Raw genomic sequence first — 21,850 nt, forward strand, 5'->3', positions numbered from 1 at the left:
AAATCTTTTCTCTCTCAGGGTGATTCAAGTAGGTCATACATCTCTTGGGGGTACTTTTTCCACATCATTTAATAGGAAGTGCCCCTTCTGTGAAGTACAAAGATAACCAGCCTGGGAGAAGAGTTCTCCACGCATACTGAGATGGTAAATCAGAAGCTACAAAACTGACATTCGAATTGAAGTTGTATTGGTTAAGCAATTAGTTACAATAATTATTGCAGCTGGTTTTTCTTTTTTTAGTTTTCTCTGTGGCTAAATGGTCAACACATTTGAAAGAGTCTTTAAACATGGGTCATCTCACCTTGCTTTGCATGTCTATGGCATATCGAGCTCTGCCTGAGCTAGTCATGCTGGGATCCTCTTACAGATAAAAAGGAGATGGGAAACAGGCATGTGAGGCGTGACCACTTCTGAACCAAAATGTCTGATGTTTCTTTGCCACATTTATAGCAAACAGCTCATTCCCTAATTATTTCATTCCTGGAAAAGTTATTTTACTACCTATGACTTTTTTGACCTCTCTTCATCTGAAAAACATGTTTGTAGAATAAATCTGCTGCCCAATCCTCATCTGATCTGATGGATGTACTACCGTAGAACGTATTCCACTTTGTGGAATACACAGTTACAACCACTTTTATGCTCATTGCATAGCAGGAATGATCTGGGTCCCCTCTTGTTTACACAAAATGTTGTCTGTGACAGCTTCTATGGGTTTATTTTCATAGCAATTCAAAATGTTATGTAGGTTGACTGACCTTGAAGCCATAATATGTTTATATATAGAGAGAGAGAATTTCTGTTTTGTGACATTTGCTTTTGATGATGTTGGGAGTTTCCAATACTTGATTTAATGTATCCTTCACTAGAGATGGCTGTGGAGGAGCCAGTGGGAATGCTCTGCATGTGTAAGATGGAATTTTTTTTTCGTCAGAGAAGGGGTGGGGCCTGTTAAGGGTATCTATTTCATGTCTGTAGAGTTTGGGTTGTAAACAGAATTTATCAAGCCCCTAAAACAGCAGAAGTGAAGGCTGGATCGATCATAAGTGATGTAGAGGAATGATGTCACGTTCCTTGTTTTCTTAATCTGACCTTTCTATGGGAAAAGAATTGTCTTGCAACATCAGCTGCTTCGTAACAGAGCTTCATAAGGAGTTATGGTTGGTTTAAATCTTCTGACATGACTTGCAATCTGCTTATTGGCACCAATCCAATGCTTGAAGAAATGAAAGGAAGAAAATGCCAACCCTTATGAAATCACTGCTTCTTCTGATACTGTTGACAGTAGTTCCCTCTCTAGTGTTCTCCATTTTGTCATTTCCCCTTCTGCTTCAGTTCTTCAAGGTATGTAATGCTTTATTTATTATTTAAAGCTGAAGTTAAATCAGACCTATTGAAACAGGCATCTTCTGCTGGAGCACATGAGAGCTTTCTAAACATGAGGCTCTTTGTCTTATTCCAGTAGTAACTGTTGAGCTTGCCATGGTGTCTGGCTCATCTCAAATGATACGGCCTGAAATGGTGTCCTTGAAAGAAAGAGTCCTTCTGTCACCTGTTGTTTTGGCTTCTGAGATACTTTATCCAGGAAGCCCGGCACCTTCTGAAAATAGATATAATATTTTGGGAGTACCTGATAATTATAGCTTGCCCTTTTGGAACTGTCCAAGGAATAGGTCTGTTTTCTTAGAAAAGTACGTTTTTATTGATTCCTCATCCTTTTCCATCGTCTTATGCATGTGGCTTGCATAATTTCTGTTGCCATTACCAGAAAGCAGTGAGCAGAGGAGGAAACATTGCAAGCTCTTACACTAGCAGTGGATACTTTGCTTTTCTTGCTTAGAACCACAGTTAGGGTCTGTTGCAATGCTTTGACAGGTCTTAAAAAGTTCTTCACAACCTGGCATTGCAAGCTTACTTGGAAGAGGAGATGAAAGTAGTTTTAATAGTTTGTGAGATTTCAGACTGGCAACCTCCTGGGGGTGTCTCTGGCGAGCTTCTCACTGTCTCTTGAAATATCCCAGGATCGTTCAGCTCTCGGGTAACTCCAGGACTGTTCCCATGCCTACATGTGGCACAGCTGTGCTGGTCCTGAGCTCACCAGCAGTCATAACCCACAGTTCATCACTGTCTTTACAATGATCTTCCATGAAGTGAGTATTGTTATGCCTCCTTTCTCTTAAACTTCTTCCTTTCAGCTCTTTATAGTAAGAAAGTGCACTACTTTCAGCCTTTCATTCCTATATTACACTTTTTAAACCTGTTATTCTTGTTGCTCTCCTCCATGCTTCACAATGCTACTGTTTCGTCAGCAGAAGGTGACAATACTTCCAACGTAGTTTTTCTTCTCACATGTTGCTACATGAGAGTCATAAAACTGAGACTCATGGGATTAATCTCCCCTAAATCTAATGTCTGCAACAATACCTGGACTAGTTGTCTAGATTCATATAGTAAGAGCAGTTCAGGATGTGATTCCTCTGGTTAAATGTATGCAGAGGCTTAAAGCAGCCCCAGGTGTCTTGTTTAGGTACAGGAATATCTAGGGAGATCTATCCCACTCTCTGTCATATTTAAGATTTTAATGAAAATGCAAATTCAAATTTAGTGTGGACACAGAAATGTAAGTTCTTCGAAGTGATGAGTCCAGAAAAACTAGCATAGCCATCATGGCTTGGGGGTCCTAAGGTATTTGGGCTAAAGGCCATAAAAAGGGGTACCAGAAAACTTTAAAACCTCTGTGACTAGTGTCTTGGATGACGAGAGTAAAACTGTGCAGGATATTGTGTCTGTCTAATCTGCTGTTAAAAGAAAACCACTCGGCCTGTGCCATTTGGGCATCCCTGTTCAGAGAACAAAAATACCTCCTGACTTCAGCATGGTGGTGTCTCAGATGCGGAGGAGTGGAGCGGAGCTAGACAGTTCCTTGGAGAGGAAGCACAGTCGTCTTGAGCTTATCACTCCTGCACAGTTGTAAACTCAGCCCTGCTCACTCTCGCTAATAATAGCCAAGTGTAATTGTGTTCAGATGGCTAGCCCAGCCAGGGGAAAATCACCTTGCCTGTTACGCAGTTTAGGTGCAATTGCCTTGAGTAATGAAGAAAAGCAAATCATAAATATCCAATTTGGTGTAATCAGTCTTCAGTGACTGCTTAGAGAATTTTTTTCCCTAAGAAAAGCAGTTTGGACCTGAAGAAGTATCTCACAACAAGCAGATTTGCAGCCCTGTACAGAAGTCATTGCAGCAGCATGTTACTTGGAAGTGCTGTATGCTACTGCGTTAGGAAGACGGCAGCTGGTCTAAGGAGGGGTCACCCAAGTTTGGCTCCCAAGTTGGGCTCCCAAGTTTGCTGGAGTAGTGCTGGCCACAGCCACCCCTGCCAGCTCTGTCCCACAATCGAGGACTGGGATTATCAGGTGTTCCAGCAGCAGTGCAGGGCTGGTAAACAGCAAGCCTCAGCATGGAAATTAGAGTCAGGCTACCCCTGTCCTAAGAACCAATAAAAAAAAAATCTTCACCAGTGTGTCTGAAAATAAGCTTCAGGCAAAACGTGGGGATGGGAGAGGAATGCCTTCCTGCCAACAAGTTCCCATCTCCTTTCTTCTTTTTTTACACTCTCATTTTTGTCTCCCCATTAACTGTTTTTGCTGTAAAATCTACTGTAGTTTGGTGCTTAGCTGCAAGGAATGTTGCAATGCGCACTGAAAAGCTATACATAATAGCCTAAGTGGGCTCTTACATGCCATTCTCTCTCAGTAGTTGTTACTATTACTGCTGTTTCATAGAGATGAGAGAATGGCACTCATCCAACACTGCTGTCTTTTATTTCTAAATACTCTGGGCACTGACAGAATAGAAACGATTAATCACCAGAATCAGTGAAGAAGCTGGCTGCTGTGGGGCAAGCCCAAAATCCAGACCGCTTTTGGTTACTGGCTGCTGCAGAAGGGGAACCACAAGTAAAGCTGTTATACCTAAAACATGTCATGTATGGCTTGTGTTGCTGCACATTCAGACTCCATTTTGTTGTATAATCATACGCCAAAACAGGGGTCTCAGTCCCAATGTGGGGTATGTTCTAGATCAGGGGTCCTCAAACTACGGCCTGCAGACTGGATACGGCCCCCCAGGGTACTCAATCTGGCCCCCCGTATTTACAGAACTCCCCCCCCCTCCGCCGGGGGTTGGGGGGGCGGAAACCAAGCAGCAAGCAGCCGCAGATGACTTCCTGCCACTTCATCCGCACGCCGGCCCCCTGTTAAAAAAGTTTGAGGACCCCTGTTCTAGATCTTCAAACCATGAATTCTTTCTCCCTGCTGATGAGAAAACTGAGGTCTCCAGAGCCCATAGCACAGATCCTCTTTCCCTACTCCCAAGGGAAACCTTTTGAGGCTGCCTTGGAGCACTGCTGGTTCAGGTGAGTAGCCAAACAGTACTTAAAAATAGGCAGCAGAGCCCTAACAAAATTTATTACTGTCCAAGAAAATCAGTCTTGAAATTAAGTGTTGACTGCCCAATTCCTTTCTATAAGAGGTTTTTTTGCTGGTGAAATTATGAGTGTGAGCTGGCTCTGGGTGGCGATGACAAAGAATTACCCAAGCTCTCCAGTTAAGAGTTATGGCATAACCCAGAAGCCATGCTGGAAATTCTGGTCTTAAGGTGGATCTCATGACACTGAGCCTGAAATAGAGAAAAAAGCTCTTTTTCACGGAGGTACTGGCAATCTGGGAAAGAGACCAAATATGTTAAATAATAAGCCTGGAGAACTGGAATTATATGGGAAAATGCCTCTTCTCTCTCATACCTGGCAAAGCTAATCACATATTATCTTCAGCCTCTTTACTCTGTCCCATGTTGCCCTAACACTGGACAACTTTAGGTGCTTGTCATAGACTGTGCAGACAAATGGCAAGATCAGTGTATGCTGAACGTGACCAAACAGTATTTGAACAGAAGGAGTGAAAATAAGCTGAAAATACCTGAGGAGTGTACACAAAGGTGAACTAGGTATAAGGATCTAAATTGAAGAGATGTAATATTCAGATGAATGACCAGAAATCCATATTTGCAGAGCCCTGACAGGCTCTGGGATATGCTGCAGGAATCTACTATTTTAGCAGTAGCAGCTCTCCAGAACAATTGCACCTGTGTAGATTTTGGTGACTACAAAAACTAACAGAGCTTCTCATCACAGGAATCCTTGCAAAACTCAGACTCAGCATTGGTCTAATCGGGCTCCAGAGAAGCTGTGGCAACCAGAGAGCCTAATCAAGGCTACTTACAACAAACTCATTGCACTATCAACATCCTCCTTAGAGTAATGAAACCCAGCCTGGCTCTTTATGAGCCGTGCAAATCTGGTTCATTGCACATTACTGAACAATCGCTGTTGCGAAGACTTGCATTAAAGAATAGCAATGGATGCAATTTTTTTAATCTGAAAAAGAGGGAGAAAAGAAAAAGGCCAAGCAGCTGTGTCTGTATTCTTCCCCCCTTCAGGCTCCACTGTGAATGTTCAAAAACTGCTCAGTTAGTTCTGCTAAATCATCAGGGTGTTTTGTTTACAGCACAGTGGGTTAATCAGTTACTTTTCAATGGGCTTAAGATGAGAATAAGAACTCTGTATGAAAGACAACAGACCCATCCACTTTTCTTCCCCTGCTGATACAAGATGCCAAGCGGCTGGGATTCCACCTCTTCCATCACTTGCAAGCACAGGTGGCCTTGCAAGTGCCAACAGGCAGTAGTAGATGTTTTAACTCCGAGGCAGCTAGGACATTCGGTGGCAATCAGACCCTGAAGAGCATTGCTGCCGCTGCCAGGAATGGATCTTCTGCTGCACAACTACCTGCAGGTCCTTCACCTCCAGCATGCCAGAGATCAGCCTTCCCATATAAATCCAGGAAAGTAACAGATTCTTGTTTGTTACAGTATCTGTTCACACAATATGCAAGAGTTGGTGTGTTCAGAAGTCCTGCAGCTACACCTGTGACTCTGAAACACTTTTTGGAGAAATCTTACACACCCCACCCCCCCCACCCCCCGCCCACATTGTCTTAGCTGACAGGAGCAGTATGTTGGATTGACCTGGTCTATGAGAGGTGCTAAATACACCAGCAAGGGCATGTGTTTCATCCCCTTAGGAAAACCTGATGTTTGTGGTCCCCAAAAGTTAATAGTACTTTTTGACACCTGCAAACCTTCTGGTTGTAATACAGCCACACTCCCACAGAAGAAAAGTCTTCACTGGAGCCAAGACTCTGACTCTTATTTGTGCATGGACCCTTCTGTGGCACCTGAAAACACACAAAATCTGTGACCCAAGGCTGGTGGCACTTTCAGGCCAGACCTGTCTGAGGCTTTTGGCCAAAGCTCAAAAGCCACTTATGCTGATGGTAGTAACCCACCCATGTTACAAAGCAGCACCAGCTAATTGACCCAGGCACTCCCATTCCCCTTATGCTTTCCTGTGCGTCCTTTCCTAGGCAATCCTTCCTTGTTACTCATCTGTTTTCTTGTTATGTCCCAGAAGTCACCAACCAAAGACAAGGGGATCTGCTAGAACAGCTTGTACATAGTCTTCTGACCTCTCTCTTACAGCCTGACAGCACCTGATCAGACACATCCAGCTGGTAGCTTGGTAACATTGTCCTCACGTTATCCCTTTCACATTTTCTCTTCTCAGACCCAGGATGTGGACAGGTTAACCTTTCTGGGCCTGCCATGCCACCAGAGCTCCCTTTCCCCACCATGCATCATTGTTCCTTCCTCATCTTTCCCTGAATGCTGGATAAAGCATGTCCTAACCAGTCCCTGGCATTCCCATGGGTGTGCAAGTCAGGCTACCTACCCTTCTGCTGGCCAAATGTAGATTTGTACTCACCAGGATTCTTTTCCCAACCCTTTTCACGCAGGATTATGCGTGAATGACACAGCATGGTCTGCATCCTCGTGAGAACCTGGGGAGAGACATGCTGATGCTCAGTTTTTCAAAGAGAAAGTGTTAGTTTGTTCATACTAGGAAATGCTGCCTCTCTGGAGGACCTTTTTGGCACATCCCAAATGAATGTCGGTGCTGTTCCCTACCAAGAGACTTTGGTCCTGTGTGCACTCCTCTCTTCATGTAACTAAGAGCATTTTGAGAGGGGTGGAAAAAAAGTAAGTATGTGTGCCAGCCACTGTCCCAGCACACTCAATAGCTATTGGCTCATAGATATGCACTTTCACGAGCCTATGGTTTGATCTGCCCATTCCAAACTGATTAGCAACATGTGGCCTTGAAAATATGTACCAGGATGGGACTCTGAGATGACCATGTCATCCACCCCTCTCCCTGAGGCAGGAGCAACTCTACCTACAGCATTCCTGAGCGGTATTTTGTCTAACCTGTTCTTAAAACCTCCAACGGGGGAGACTCCAGAGTGTCCCAAAGCTCTTCCAGTATTATCAGATCCTACCATTATGAAATTTTCTTGGTAGCTCATCTAAAACTACTTTCCTGTTACATATCAGGAAGTGATCTTCCTCCTGTGGAGATTCTGGGTCACTATGGGTTATACCAGGCCTGTCGACTAGCACAGCCTCAGGTCTCAGTGCTTGTGGCTCAGCTCCAAAACTGCTGATTAGCACAAGGGAATTCCACTGCTGTTACAGTCCGCATCAGCTGCCTCCACATGTCTGCCTGCGTTGGCAAGGCACTCCCCTCTCTTCAAGGAGCGGCAAGCCCAGCCAGGACACCTTCACAGCTCTGCAGCAGAAGATACATTCATCTCAGCAACTGGCATAAGTCACCACTTGGCCTGGATCCACACTTCATACCTATGGGGGGCCAATGACAAAAATCAAGAGCATCCAAAACTTAAAGCGCGTTTGAGTCTACAGGGTCTGAGGTGACATTCCCGTGAAAAGCAGAGGTGTTATTTTCCCCACAATGTGCTGTGAGTGTGCATGCTGTAGCAAAGATCCCAAAAAAATGCAGGGGCACTGCGCAAGTGACAACTGGAATGTGACTCTACAGAGTGGACAGTCAATCCTGAGCTGACCCGATACACATGCCAATTGCCTTGGATGGCTCTGCAAAGGAGGCACACCAGTTAGCATTTGTTTTCCATACTGTGCTTTCCATATGCTTGCATCTTCAGATGGGTATAGTGCGGTCATCTCTTCCTACCCTAACAAGTCACCTACTATTGCTTTATTCTATTTGTAAATAGAAAAAATTGGTGGCTGTGTTTTATTCCACCTATCAGATGAAAGTTATTTCTGCATTTTCTGGTTTTGCCTGAGTATCAGTAAATTTGCAGAGTGCTGTGAGTTGGCAGGCATGTAGGACACATCCCCTTTTACAGGGACTGGTACTACACGCCAAGGGAAGTTGTAAAATCCCAGTAGTTGATATTAGTATAATGACCAAAATTTTATCATTTTTAGTACAATGACATACCCATGGACGAGGTTTCTACTAAGCACAGATGGCAGGCTGATGTCCTGAAATGAAACAAATTGTGTACCTTTTACGCCAACAAAAATAAAATTATGATTAACGTAAAAGTCTACTGAATTTTTGATCTGCCACATATTTAGCACAGAGCACATAAGAAACATGTAAGATCCTGAATGAAGCATTACTGAAAATATTTTGCTTTCCAGGCTGCTCTTAACCAGCTTCTGTGAACTCTTCTCCTGGTACCTGTTCTCATTGTATTTTCCATGTAACTCTTCAGGTGTGGGGAAAACATATTTGACAGATTCAGTGGATGAGACATCAAGTCCCATCTTAAGACTCCCTCCTACAAAGCACAGATTTATATTTCCCCTCACCTCCTTTTCCCTCTGTTTTAAATCCTTTATATTGCAGGTTTCTACTGAAAACCCTGGCTGCCTTGGGACAGCAACAGCCTTCAAATGTGAACACCTTCCCCCAGAACAAGGCCACAATCCCAACAGACGTCTCTGAGCCCTAGTATGATAATACAAGAAATTACTAGCTTCCACATACCAGGAAGGATAGTTAGTGGGGCTAAAGCCGAGTTCCATTTGATACCCACTCGTTGGCAGCGGAAACGAGAGGCCTTGTGGAGTACGTTGGTGTTCAGGGCAGAGAACAGGCAGTCAGGCCACCAATGGTCTTATCACTGTTTTCTTACGTGCAGCAGGGACACCCATCCCCTTGGCATGACACCAAGCTGTGTTTCGGAGGAGCTCCAGCACAGGAGCCACAGCTGCTTCAAGCCAGCGGCCCTCGCTGGGAGCAGGCAAAGATTTACAGCTACAAACAGATGGCCTCTCGCACAGCCTGCCGGCCTCCTGACGTGTTATTTTCATCTGTGTCTCTTTTCTTAGTTTTGGTTTTTTTTTAAAACCCAGATTAGCTCAGCAATATGGTTTCTCCTACCCAAAAACTGCCAGGGTGGCACATGGCTGAGCGCAAGGCAGGGAAGCCATGGCCCAGCAGCAGGCTATGGTGCTTTTAAACGGGCTTTTTCCCCAGAAAAACACGCCTGGGACCGCAGTCTGCTTGGCTGAGGTGCCAGGTCCAGTGCAGCCAAGGCTGGGACCCCCTGCCCGGCCCGCCGTCGCCTCAGAGCTCTACCGCCCGCCGCCCGAAGCCCCTTCACACCGCCTCGTTGAGGGGGAGAATCGGGGCGACCTCCCCAAGATGGCGCCGACACCCCCGCGGCGTGCCCCCTCCCCCCCCGCTCCCCTCCCAGCGGGGGAAGAGGCAGCGCAACCTCCTCAACATGGCGCCGGCGGCCGCCCGCGCCCCGCCACCTCCTCCCTCGCCCCTCACACCGCCCACGACCTCCCGCACATGGCGGCGACGCCGCCTCCCGCCGCGGCCCTCGCCCTCCTCATCATGGCGGCGGCGCCGGGCTATGACGCCATACGTCCTCCTCCCCCCCTCTCTCCCTCTCCCCCCCGGCCTCCTCCCGCCACCGCCGCCGCCGCCGGTCCCCGCCTCTCCCGCTCGCCATTGCGGCGGCTCAGGGCGAGCCGCGCCGCGTCCCCGCTCGGCTCCCTCCCCGGCCGCCGCCCGGCAGAGGCTCCACGGCGCAGGCCCGCCGCAGCGCAGCCGCTCTGAGGTGAGTGTCCTACCGCGCAATCTCCCAGCTCCTCCAGCCCGGCGCAGCCGCAGCAACGCGGGGGCCCCCGCCGGCCGTCCAGGCACCCCCGGCTCCGGCGCCCGCGCCTCCCCTCAGCGCCGCCGCAGGGCCGCCTGGGCCGCGCTAGGCCCCGCCGGGGAGGAGGGGGAGCGCGGCCCCGTGGCGGGCCGCGGGCCGCTCCCGCCCGGCCACCGGAGAGGAGGGGGGGGTTGGCGGCGGGGCGGCGGCCGCGGGGCCTTGCGGGGCGCCGAGGGCCTCTCGCGGCCGCGGCCGGGGCAGCCCGGGGGGACGGAGCGCCCTCCCGCGGGGGGGCACGGGGCGGTGGCGGGGGCAGGGAGGGGAGGGGAGGGGCGGGTGGGCGCGGGCCGGCGCCGGGCCCACGCGTCCGGCCGAGCCGGGTGCCGCAGGCTGCGGGAGCAGGTTGCTCCGGCCCTGGCCTGAGCCCGTCCCGCTCCGGGGCGGGAAGTTGGGTCGCGGTCGCAGCCGTTTGCCGGGCTTTTCTTCTTCCCTTTCCCTTTGATTTTCTTTCCTCCTTATGTCCCCCCACACCCCCTTTATTTTTTTTCCTTTTTTTTTTTCATCCACTTTTTTATTTTTCTGACTGCAAATGGATGCCTTGTGGCAGCGTCTTGGACCGCCGCTGCCCTTTTGTATGCGAGTCGGGGAGCGGGGCTGCTGCTGGGAGGGCAGCGAGCTTAGATGCTGCTAATCATGCAAGCCGAATTCGCATCACCCGCCTCCCCCCATATGCCCCAAAAGGGGTACAAATCTTGTCTCTTTGTTCATGGGTTATACAACATCTGGCTCAGGAGAGACCTGGTTCATGACTGGAGCGCTCAGGACCTTGTTAGTGTAAAGAATAATTACAGGGCAGAAGTGTTCGGCTCAAAACTCTTCACGCGCATGGGGTTACTAAGTTGTACCTTTCTTGCAGCTACGGATAATTTTCATAGCGTGGAGAGGTATTTTCTGTGCACCTCATCAAGATTTGGATCTCTGCTTTATTTTTCTTCTCCTCCACTGGAACCATCTTTCTTCTTTCCAGATCTTGGGATTTTTCTCTTAAGAAAGGCATTGCTGTTCTGTTTTTTGTCTCTCATGCATTAGCCTTGGTGCTGTCCAGGCAGGGTTTTAGACCCTCTTCCTGTGTCCTGGACATGATGAGAGTATTTTCAGTGTTGCGGTGGCTGTGTGCAGTCGTTATTTTCAGAGTTTCGTTTGTGACATCATGGCAACTTGTGTTCATCCTTACTTTAGTAGTAGTGTTACCTTGTCTTCTGGTTCATCTGCATCATGGTTGCTCATTTGTAGAACCTGTTACTTTGAACTTTTAATGCCCTAATGTTGGGAAAATAGGTGAGAGAGAAATTGTTCATCTCTTTAATTTAGATTTTTGTGCCTATGGTAAAACTGGGAGCAACAGCTTTTTTTCTTTGAGGGTGAAAGAGGAAGTGTATGACAATGACTGACTTTGGAAAGGTGTTGGAGTTATATTAACTCAAGTTTTCAATCTTTTCCATCATGGATAAGTGTTACAGTGTAGTGTCTAATTAAATGATCTCATATGCTCATGTAATTTTCTACATGTGTTTACAATTTTATAGAGTGTTGCAGTTGGGTTTTATTGTATTTTATTGTATCACAGTTGTTTTTCAGAAGTCTCACGTCACTTATGTACAGGCTTTACCACAAGTGAGGCATGGGCTGTTATGCACAGGCCATAAATACAGCAAGTTGGGGAACCCTCTGCCTCATCCAGTACGTGTTTTGTGCAGTTCTTACAATTCCATGTACTGCAATAGCATCTGTGCTTTACAAAGTGTGTGGCCCGATGTACATTTGCGTTATATAGGTGGAGTGGAGCATGGCTCTTGTAAAGCGTCGTTCGTTGGCAGCTGGATAGAGCCAGTGTTCGCATGTGTGTGGGCAATATGATTTTTGGCGTGAAGCGGTGAAAATGCTGCCTTTCTGTTTAATTGAAATCTTTCCATGGACCCCATTAACTCATGGCGTTTCACTCCATACCTGCTGAGCTGCAGGGATGCTCCTTTGAAGGTAACTTGGCCTGGCCGTGCTCTGCATAGCAAGCATGTAAGTTATCCTGACACAAGTTTACGTTGTGGATGTGGACCGTGCCATCTCAACTGTGCTGCCCAGTGTGCCAGAACAACAGATACCCTGACAGAAGTAAATAAGCCATCCTGGCAAAAACCAGGTGTACCAGTGGGAGTCCTTAGTGTGTGCTGTGTCGGTTGGAGGTTGCCCTTCTCTGTATCTCTGTCGAGGAAAACATGTGGCATAAACTTGTTCATAGAGGATTAAGCTATGGTGTGCGAAGGCCACTTTGCTTCTGAGTAGGGTTGGCCATGCAGGGTATTATGCACGGTAATATTGCACTTCAATTAATTGTCTCAACTTTCCTGGACAAAAGCCCTGTGACTGGTTGGCTGCACAGATGTCAACTTTCAGACTGCAGGTATTTTGGCATGAGTACTACTGCAAGTGTTGGAATTTCATAATTTTTCTGTTGCTTGGGAGCCTGAATCATCTTTTCTTAGACTTAAACCAGCCAGTTTCACTTCTGGCAAGCTCAAGTCTGGAAGATTTCGGGCTTGTACGTGAAAATAAAGAACCACAAGTGTCTGTAGGAGCCCAGGTTGGGAGCACTTGGAGCTGCTTTTGTAGTAAATCTCACTTCTAGGCTACATCATGTCAAACTTCTGCTGCCATGTGCATGTATATGCTCTGAGAATATTTCCATTACTGCTTGCACCTGCTCTTCATTTACCAACTGAGGGAGATTTCCATGCAGCTTCTCAGTCTCTTGAAGGCTTTGGGAATTACTATTTTTTTGCCTTGCCCTCCTCTGATCTGGAGAAGTACCCTCTAGGAAAGAAGCAAGTGGAGTGCACTGACTCTGCTGTGCCCCTGCATCTCTCTTACCAAGAAAATCTAATGCAGACTTTTGTATGTAAGAATTTGGCGTGCTGTCAGTAGGAATTGGCTTGTATTGATAACTTGCAGTGCAAGAAGTATTGTAAAATTTACCTGCTGACTTTAACTGTCTTCTACTGCTTCTGAAGTAGATCTGTAAACTATAGTTATGATTTTTTGTATTGCTGATTACCCAGTGCTCGAGTTATTAAATAAAATAATGTTAAAATACACCCCTTGGTCTTTTTAAATAACTAGCGCTGCATGGTGGGAATCTTCTACTATGTAGTAGTTAATGTTGTAAAAAGATGGAAAACAGTGCTGAGGTGGCACTTGAAGCAGGTTACTTGTGACTGATGTGGCTCTCCTCTGATGAACTTCATGAGCTCTTTGATAGCCATTTGTTGAGCATGCTTGTCTAAAATTTGGACAAAATTGTAAATCAAAATTAAGGGTAAAAGTTTCCACTTGTTCCAGTTTAGTTTTCACACAAGATTCAGAACTCTGTTGCTGGTTATTGTGCTCTTCTGGATCTTAAGACATGTCCTATTGGAAGTCTCACAAACTGCTGTAGACCCTCCATATGAAGGAGTCAAGTGGCACCTAGTCTCTAGCACGGTCTCTCCGTGCTGGGGCAATGTCTGTCTGTTTTAAAGGCAATCTATTGTTTTATGGTTTCGAATACGGTTGTTCGTTGGAGGGTCAGTTTAATGGTTTCTCACATTTCCACTGTTGAATGCAGATACATGCCCCTGTCCCGATCTGTTTGTCACTTGCTTTAGTGAGTGAATTTGTGTGTCAGCTGTTGTGGATCTCTTTATCAGCTTGGTTTTTTTGCGTGTGAATCTAAATCAGGTAAATACGGTGCAAACCCTTCTGTTTTTCAAGTATTGCACACCATAAAATGCTGAACATTACTAGCATGTTCTCTTTTTTTTTCCCCACCTGAAACATAAGATTCCACCAGAAACTCGCTGCTTTCCAATGTAAAGGCTGTACCATTAGCAGCGGAGTGTGGAGAAAAGTTTTAAGGTCCAGCCAGTGTTGTGCAGACTGCCAGGGCTTTGTACCGTGAATGGCAGGAACCTGTCACCTCTCCGGGCTCAACCTGGACCATCCAGGCACCATACTGCTTTGGGGAGTATTCAGGTCTATTCTGTATCAACTGCAGCAATTGCAATGAGGTTCAGTATTTGTGGTGTCTTGATAATTCTGGCCCTGTTGTCTTTGCTTTTTCCCAAAAACTAGTGAGGCTGGGCCAGTTGGACAGTCCCACTGAAAGGGCTGGCTGGAGTTGTTCATCCCTGTGCAGTGGCACTACTTGCTGTGAAACCTCAGAGCCTGTTATCCTTTTTGGAACAGTACAGTTTATAACTAGGAGCAGACCTTGTGTTCTTGCCAGGAGTCTTAGTAAGAGGGGAGCTGGGAGAGGATGGCCAAGTAATCAAGGCTGTGCACGCACTTTGTTTTGGAGGTTGCCTGATGTGTTTAGCTTTGTGAAGGACTTGAGGCTGCTCTGGTTTTGCTGTGGATAAGGCGCCTGCCAGACTCCCAGAAGGAGTCCCTTATATTGACAGATAGAAAATGGGGAGGTGGAGACTGTATTTGGTGGAGCATGTAGGAGGGTGATAGGCATCCTGATGTGCGCTGATGTTTTGCTGTCAGTGAATTATTGTGTTGTTTTGTTTTGGGTTTTCCTCCTGTAAGAAAGACATATCTGTACAAAGATTCTTAGGACATGATGGAAGGTGTATTCCATCTGAGCGTTGGCTCTATAGGATTTAAAGTCCAGCATCTCCTTTTCTTCCCGTTTTTATCCTTTCTTAGAGACCACGCTTCTTTCAGTGGGTAATGGAGCCTGCTTTTGTGCTGGAGGATGAAAGCAGGTGTCTCCTTGGTATGGAGCATGGTGAGGTGCATTCTGCGCTTGGTGCTGCGCTCTGAGCCTCTGCTTCCTCGCGTTATTTCTGTTGGATGTTGATTGCTTTCTGCCTCTGTGAGTCTGTGTCTAAGACAGATGTGTGAATTTTATCTGTTTCCTCTATGTGCTGTCTGTATGGCCTGTAAATAATAAATGAATTGCTCAGATGCTGCAGACTGATAGCAACTTGGAAGGTAACTCAACTTTTTCAGTACCTTTACAAAATTCACCTGACTTCAAATGAATAAGCAGAAAAACAGTATATTTTCACTTACAGAGCAAGCTTCTTGTTTGTAACCAGTGTGACCAAGAAATGCAATCCAAAAGAAACTGAGTCCCTCCCACTGTTTGTTACATAACCAGCTAATTAAAGTAATCAAATGGGGGTGACTTCAAGGCTTGGAAAACTTCCCCATAGTCTGGGTCAAAAATACTTACGAGACCACACCCCCAGAGTCTCCATGCTTTATTTATGTTGCAACATCCTCTATGTGTAAATTAATTATTTTCCCCATAAGTTTATTTTAGGTGTCAGCCATTAGAGTCTCTTGCTGCTGCTTCTGCAGCCACTTTCTTGGGCACAAAGAAAATTCTTTAGTTCCTGGCTTCCCTTTTGAAGGAGAAGAGACCTCAAATAGTGCTGCTCCCTTTCCTCCCTAGAAGGAGTTAGTTGTTTTGAAGCTCTTCTCATAGTTGCTTTGGGTTACAAGTGGGCTTTTGGATATTTTTTTTCGGGCTTATTATTTCTGCATCATGAGTATTCATGGCAATTTGCAGGTAAATCGGTAAATTTGGTCTCTTGCTCGAGAAGGAAATGGTGTATTTTCCTGTGGTAGTTCTAATACTTAAACCCTGATAATGAGAAGCATATGTAGATGGAGGTGGTGGTGAAGAAATGTGAAAGACATCTGAAGTACAAAATGTAGCAGCAAATAAAAATCCATGGTCCTTTTTCAGTGTTTCAAATGCATGGTTGTGTGTTGCAGGAACTCTAAAAATTTTGAATTCCCACAGGATTTGCATACTATGCTGTGTATTCAAAGCAGGAAAAACCCTGCTTGAACACTGACTTAAGGTGGGTCAGGACTGGAAAACCATGATGGCTCAATCTCGGATGTTCTCCATGTGCACGGGAAGTTTGAGATTCTGGTCTAGTACTCCTGCAAGCCATACTGACCTGTGCCCCTTCTCAAACTAAGGCAGAAGGAAGTAACTGTTCGTAGTAAGAAGAGTATTGGGGGGTGTCTGTGTGTGTTTGTGTCTGTGTGTGTGAGTGAGTGATTCTAATAACCCCGCTTTGTCTTTTAACAAACGGCTTGGGTCTTGACTGTTCAGTTTTGCCTGTGAGGAAGACAGCTGAGGATGAAGCAGGATGCTTGGAGAGCACTGTGGCCTGCTTAACAGGCTCTTTGTCAATACTAGAGAAAAAAAAAGTTTGAACCAGCATTTAAATCCAGCGTGCAGGTACTTAAGACTTAACTCACACACAAATCTCTTTCATGTAGTTGGGCTGTAGGTGCAGTTTTTTCCAGAAAACACAAATCTTAATCCTGTACAATATGCAGCTGCAAATGTAACATGCGCTGGATTTTCTCACGTCTGGTGCTTTGTCTACAGAGGTGACACTTGCACTTTTCAGGGTCTTTGCGCGTTAGTTCTCCAGTTAGTTCTCCAGGGGGTTTGCCGGGGAGTTTTTCCTCCTCATCTGCAGTCTTTTTCAGGGCAGGCAAGCAGACGTGTTCTTGAACCACAGGAAACCATTGGGAAGGAGTCTGTCCAGTCCTTTTTCCCAGCTCCTGGTGCTAAGGGGAGGAGGTATCCCATTTTTTACTGGCACTGAACCAAGCCTTGCTGTACTCTGTCACCTCAGATGCCCTGAAGGGCACAGCAGGGTAACTTGAGATGCCCTTTTTCCTGAGCCTGGAGGAAAATCCCCAAATTTTTCCCTGTGTGGATGCAGGTGAGGCAGTTGATGTGAGAGGCTGTTTGTGGACCTGTGAATCCACCACCTTTCCTCATAAAACGGCTGTAGGAAAAAACCTTCAAAGTTAGGTAAAAGACGACCCTGAAAACGAATGTTACTGTACTGTGTATTTTCCCTACAGGATTTTTGGGGGCGTGTTTTTTTGTTGTTGTTTGTTGTTGGGTTTGGGGTTTTTTTTTGTTTTGAAGGCAGAATGCCTGGGTCTGGGTTCTTAATTTTTTTATTGGCTGACAACAGAGAGCTTCAGTACATGTTGCAGGGTTGGAAGGCAAATGAATTGAAAGGGTGAAAGTATAAAACTGCAAGAGGAGAGAGAGAGAGGTTGGGGTTTTTTTTGTGGTCTGGGACAGCTCTTCACTGCTTAATCTGTTGCCTGTGACCTTCTGTGCACACAGGTTGAATACCTGTACCCTTCCTCATCCAGCTACAGTGGTACCACCCTGCTTAACACCAGCTACAGTCATACTGGTGTAACTCATTCTGGGTTTAGAATCAGCCATACCCTATTAAGTATCTTCCTGAGGACTGCATCATTAACAGAGCCATCAGCCAGGGGTGGGCCAGGCTTGTCATTTTAGGGTGGAAGTTAAATAATTAAATGTGGTTAGGGTTGTGGCATCTGCCTTTACCTTATACTGATCTGGTTGAATTAATGTGATGTGAGGACCAGGTCCTTAAGGTGATCCATCTAGCCAAGGTTGAAGACAGCAGACTTTATCCATACTGGACGTTATGGTTAATGTGATACTTCACACTGCTGAGCCTCGGTCACATCACCACACTCTTTTTCGAATCCCTTAGTAAAACACTCTTCCATTATGTTTTTCTGTGGTAGTCCAGCATAACCGCTAATCCTCTCTCGATAAAAGAGGATTAAAACTGGGAACATTTGCACCTTAATGCAGCCAGCTAGGGCTTCGCTGTGTCTTTTAGGCAGTAATCCTGTTGGGGCGAGGGCTGTGCCTTTGTGCGGTGCCAAGAATGCTGTCGCGATCAGCAAATAGCAGCTTTCTCGGCAGTTGCGCTTATTGGGTTCGTAATTCTTAAAAGACCACTTTGTGTGTTAATTAAAAGAGCTGTATTGACTAGAGATGACTAACCTGCTTCACGCTGTTAAAATGACTTCTGGGCTATGCAGGTCAAAGTAAAATAATATGAAATTGGGGTTTCTGTGTGGTTCTTTAAATAAAATGAAAGCATGTGTAAGTTGACAAAGTACTACCTTTGAGAATGCCATTTATCATGTTATATTTCCTAGACTCGTGTCAGACTACACATCCTGCAAACAATTTTAGGAGAGAAGGTTCTGCCCCAGGTGTTACTGGTGGATACTGGTAAGGGAGAGTCATGTCTGTGTATCGCATACACCCACCCCACCCCCCCCCCCCCCGTGCTTAATGTGAAACCTGCAGAACCTGGGGGGAGGCATGGGAATGCTAAATGAAAATTCCACCCCATGGTTTACGATTTTATGGTGTAGTTTGACTTCCAGTTTTGGATTACACTCGCTGGCTGACATGGGCCGAGATGTGGCATGCTCTTCCCATGGGTTTCTGAATGCTAGATGTGTTCTAACCTTTCTCTTGCTGTCTTCATGGGGAGGATTGATTCCACCATAGTACTTTTTGTTACCTTTTTTTAAATAAAAAACTTACATGAATCGCTTGAAAAAAAAAGCGGAGTCCTTCTGCATGTACATGCTGTGCTTTCCCTGTGAAGTACCGTTGCTCTGGTTGAGGCGAGAAACTGCTTTGGCAGCCAGTCCAGCCCAGCTCAGCTACTGGGGTAACTTAAAAGTGGTTCTGTGGTGGTTTTATTTTATTTTTTTTTTCTTTCCTGGAGAGCTTCATGTTCTCTCTGATGTGCTGCTCCTGCTTCCTGCTGGCCTGGGCAGGTGGGAGACCAGGCATCTGCTCCAGCTCGCCTTGTGCACCTGGGTAAAGTACTGTGGTGAAGTCCTGCCCACCCTTGTCATCGCCTTTGTGCCAAGGACTGAGAAGAGTCTTCAAGTAGAAACCACTTCATCCTAATGTTCAACCCATAGCTTCCTGCAGGCATTTGGTGCTAAATACATGAAATTAAGCTGCAAAAAGGACCCATTGCAAATTGCATCATACATCATGAAATGAATGTCCTATCACATTGCCAGTGGTGGCTTTCAGCAGCAAACAGGAGTTTTATGCCTAATAAATATGTGTAAAATCCTTTTTGTTTCTTTTCCAGGCTTTGTGTGTGAAGTTTTTCCTGCAGTGTGATATGTTTGCTCTTTTATGTGAGATGCTGTTAAAAAAATCACATAAATAGAAGAGGTTTTGGTTTTGTTTTCTAGAATCAATTTTTATTTTAGGTCTTTTCATGCTGAGACTGATAGCATAGGGAGGTTTTTTTCCATCCTAATTAAAAGGATCATTATACTAATACTATGCCACAGGAGGACGCTGTGGAACGAGAGCTAATTTGTGTAGTTTCTCTTAGTGCTTGAGTTACCACATCTCTGCTGACATGCGGCAACTGTCCATGTGCCACTGTAAGCCACTATGAAATAAGATGTTTGCCTTGTTCTTGATAGGAGAGAGGTAAACTAGCATGTCTTATCTTGCCTTTGTGCAGGGTATCAGTTGTTGCTGCTGACAGGAGGCAATGTCTCAAGTCCCAGGAAGTCAGTCCCATCTAAAACCTTCTGCAGCTTCCAGCGAGACAGATACTTCACCAGAAAGAGCCATTTTTTATTGGATTGAGGTGTAGGCCAGCAAATTCTTTCCACGAGCAAGGCAAGGCTTTTCCCGTGGCCATGGAAAAAGGGATTTAAATGTACATTTTAAATGAGTTGTGCTGATAATTGAGATATTAATCAATCTTGTCCCTGGTGGATACCATAGTTTCCTTACCAAACCTGCACTGGTAATTCCCTCTAGGCAGAATTTTGTACAAGAACAGTATCAAATTTATCCTGGTGGTGAATTAATTTTATAGATATATATATATAGATAGATAGAGAAAAAATGGTAAATTAATTAATTTAACCAGTGAAAGATGCCAATGCAATGTAACAAGTGGACATCACAGAAAGCGCTAAATCTCTGCTATCAGTAGTCTGAAACCACCTGTTTATGTGCACATCTTTTCTTCCCATGGAGGAAAGACCAGGAAGAGGTCTGGGTCTTGCTTGTTGGTATGTAGTGCAGCTGAGTGGTGGGACACGGTGACTCCTGTCTGCTTTCGGCTGCAAGCTGCACTTGCAGAAGCCTGTGCAATTGTAATAGCTGTTGTAGACCTCCTGCCATCTCAGATTTTACCTGGAAGTGGTTTCTTGATGAGCATCATCAGGAAATGCTTCAAGGAAGCTTTGTGCGCATGTGAGTTAGGCCTGGCTGGGAGGTGGATGGTTTTGTGTGAGATGTGGCTTCCAGGTACCAGCCAGTGTTGGCGCAGATAGAGGAGAAAAGCAGCCAGGGCAACACCAAACCGAGACTGGCCATCTTCTCTTAAAAGTTGTCCTCTAATTCTTCCCTCACCTGGAGGTTGGCAGCTCCTCTAATTCAGACCGTCTTGGGGAGCTACCAAACCCAGACCGTTTCTGACTGTTGTCATCAGAGTAGATACAAGTGTCTGAAGACTAACGAGGTTTGACAAACATGAGTGATTTCAGTCAAGGTTTGTTCTGGAAATCATGGCGTGTGATCTCTTCGTTTGTGGTGGTGGTGTTTCCAAATGAGGTTAGTTCTTGGTTAGTATAACCATTGAAACCTGCTGATTAGAAAGCAACTATATAAGGATGTATGTACTTTAAAAAATGTGTAGAGGGCTTTGTGCCAGAATAGCAAAAAGCAGTACTAGACAATTTCACAGGTGTAATTATACTCAAACAGGATTTGATTTTATTAGTAAATGGCAAAACATGTATTTCTTGCTGGATCCATTTTCACTTATGAATTATTCCAGGCTGTCTTCACAGGGAATTTGGAGTTTATCTAGACATACAGCCAGAAGTTGGAAATAGCTTTTTAAGTAAAACATTCTTATGTACTAAGTGCATAGGAAGAGCTTTTTAACCTGATTGGATACATGAAGTATGAAACCTAGTTAACTGAAAAAAACTCCTTCATGTCATGGTGGCCCAGATCATCAAAGGTATTTTAGATCCCTCCTTCTCATGAGATGACACTGATGCTGGATGCTGATGGTTGCTCTGGCAGGCAGGCAGATGAGCTGTTACAGCTGCAAACCGTTGGTGGTTCTTAAAATAAATTTGGGCAGTGTGGTCTACCTTGCCTGCTACTGCAGACTCTTAGGAGCGAGGAAGGTGGCTCAAGGGGGGGCACGTGCTTTGCATGTGTGAAGACCTGCGTGATACTGCCAGCATCTTTGCATCCTGTGCTGTAAAACTCTCCTCCTGCCTTGCTGCAATGGGCAAGGGATGCAGACAAGCACGAGAGTAATGCTGAGCATTGATGCTACTTCCTCACAGCATCGTTGAAGAAGCAGCACTTAGTAAGTACTGTGGTTCCCCTTCAAGCTAGGGGAAGGGGAAAAGCAAACTGAGCAGGAAATGGCTAAACCCTTATTCAGAGGCCTGTTTCCTAGCAGAGGTAGGTGCTTGTCTATGTGGCTGAACACCACTAGAGAGCTGCAAGAAGGGGCTCAGCAGGTGGCGACTGATGGCTGCAGCAGCCACCCTGCAGCCTATGGAGCTGCTGCAGGAGAAGTAACACACCCAGATCACAGGAGCCCCGTTGATTGACTCTCCAGAATCGCTTCCAAGAACAAAAGTGCCGGTGTGATGTCAGTTGTTTAATGCAGAGCAAACAACTTATTTACAGCAGAGGCTTGAATCCATTAAGGCCGTATTAAACTCCAGATGCTTGTCAACTTTACAAAAAGAGTAGAAGAAAGGGAGGAGGTGTTGCATG

General features: G+C 45.8%; 1 protein-coding gene and 1 long non-coding RNA gene across 11 annotated transcripts in view; one reads left to right on the plus strand and one right to left on the minus strand.

The window, feature by feature from the left end:
- Positions 1 to 51: 51 nt before the first annotated feature.
- LOC130150123 (uncharacterized) lies at positions 52 to 9,805 on the minus strand. 2 transcript variants are annotated; one of them, XR_008822119.1, is made up of 3 exons: positions 8,442 to 9,805; positions 6,882 to 6,957; positions 52 to 6,294 (listed from the first exon to the last, which is right to left on the minus strand). It is a non-coding gene; the product is annotated as an uncharacterized LOC130150123 (long non-coding RNA). The 2 variants fall into 2 exon arrangements; XR_008822117.1 differs by having other exon boundaries at positions 6,882 to 9,805.
- Positions 9,806 to 9,933: 128 nt separating this feature from the next.
- NRF1 (nuclear respiratory factor 1) overlaps positions 9,934 to 21,850 on the plus strand; it is a 74,210-nt gene continuing 62,293 nt past the window's right edge. For 3 of the 9 annotated variants that reach the window (XM_056340736.1, XM_056340739.1, XM_056340735.1), the window contains exon 1: positions 9,935 to 10,080. The gene's annotated coding sequence lies outside the window, so the exon portion shown is untranslated. Of the gene's footprint in view, positions 10,081 to 10,435; positions 18,275 to 21,850 lie in introns of those variants that run through there. The other 6 variants (XR_008822115.1, XM_056340741.1, XM_056340740.1 and 3 more) reach the window with 4 other exon arrangements.

This window comes from Falco biarmicus, chromosome 5 (genome assembly GCF_023638135.1).
Source record: "Falco biarmicus isolate bFalBia1 chromosome 5, bFalBia1.pri, whole genome shotgun sequence".
Classification (NCBI taxonomy): Eukaryota; Metazoa; Chordata; class Aves; order Falconiformes; family Falconidae; genus Falco; species Falco biarmicus.